Source organism: Etheostoma spectabile, unplaced genomic scaffold (genome assembly GCF_008692095.1).
Source record: "Etheostoma spectabile isolate EspeVRDwgs_2016 unplaced genomic scaffold, UIUC_Espe_1.0 scaffold437, whole genome shotgun sequence".
Classification (NCBI taxonomy): domain Eukaryota; kingdom Metazoa; phylum Chordata; class Actinopteri; order Perciformes; family Percidae; genus Etheostoma; species Etheostoma spectabile.
The window spans coordinates 273,519-274,884 of record NW_022605609.1 but is presented as its reverse complement, the minus strand read 5'-3'; the positions used below and the strand labels follow the sequence as shown (position 1 = coordinate 274,884).

At 40.2% G+C, this 1,366-nt stretch overlaps 1 pseudogene; it reads left to right on the top strand.

The window, feature by feature from the left end:
* The window catches only part of LOC116686691 (low affinity immunoglobulin epsilon Fc receptor-like), a 13,473-nt pseudogene that overhangs the window by 11,105 nt on the left and 1,002 nt on the right, over positions 1-1,366 (top strand).

Below are 1,366 nucleotides of genomic sequence, written 5' to 3'. Positions count from 1 at the left end.
GATTCTAGTAGTCTCCGTAGACCACATGCCACACACCAAAAAGCCTGCCCGCCAACAACGCGAAGGACTTCTCAAAGCGTGCGTGCAGTGATCTGGGAGGGTGTTTATCTTCTGATATGCTGCACTCATTCCTTCGCTGTGTAGTATTGATGTTTTATACAAACTGTCATATCGTAACAATGAACTAAGACCATAGTAAAACATACTTTTCCAGTTTCTTTATCTACTTTTGGTCATCGTAGTGCTACCAACCCACCCAACTGGAATACGACTATCAAAACTATTCACATCGGACTCCGCCTCCTCTGCCCACAGTCAGGCTCATTAGACAATATACTTCCCCTTCTGAGGACTCTCCGCCCAGTCTCACACGCACCGTCTGCATGTGGCGGCCATATTTTTTAATGACCCATCAGAGCAATACTGTGCTTTTACAGGAGGGGTCTGTAAAGAGACAGGCCTAAAACCCTATGATTTTTTGGTTCCTACGAATCCGACGCAAGTAAATGCCTTTATCTATTACAACTATCAACAGTCTGTCAGATTGAAGCAAATGATTTGGTGGGTTGGTCTTTTTCACCCTTATCTTGGTGGGTTTATAACATCTTAATCCGGTCTATTTACGCCGTTATCATAGGTTCAAATTCTCATTTTACATTATTTTTACCTTTCTTTATGTACTGAGTGTATTTATGTCCTAAATAAATCCTCACCTCGCTTATAGGTCAGGCACTGGCTGCAGATCAGATACGACCAACGTGAGCAACAACTACAGTCAGTACAAGGGAAGTTTTTCAGGTAAGTAAAGGTTTTCAGAGCACCTTCACCCCTGGTCTGTTGGCATTACTAATATCTCATGATGTCTTATTGTTTCTATTGCTGTTGTTTTTTCCAGTATATCAGTCAAACAACAGTCAGTGACAGAGCACATACAAACATGATTCTAAATACACTCAGTTACAGGATGAAGTAAAGCAGCTGAAGGACAGAACTGAAGGTAGAAAGTTAAAAACCAGTGAACTCCTGTATTATACACGTTAACATCATATGGATGGACTGTGTCTTTAGTTTTGATGGTGTCTGTTTAATGCTGGTGAACTTTTTCACTGATGATGTAATAATTTCAGAGATATGCAACCTGAGAGAAACTATTTACTAAGTATTAACAGAGTAAACATGAAAGAGAAACGTGACAGAGACAATAAAGATCGTCAGCTGTTAATTACAACTATTAACACGTCTTATTCCCTTGATATTTGTCTGTCATTAAGAGACGTGTTGTCCTGATGGATGGATGAGATCTGGACACAGTTGTTACTTTAAATCTAAAGAGAAGAAGAAGTGGGAGGACAGCAGAGATGACTGT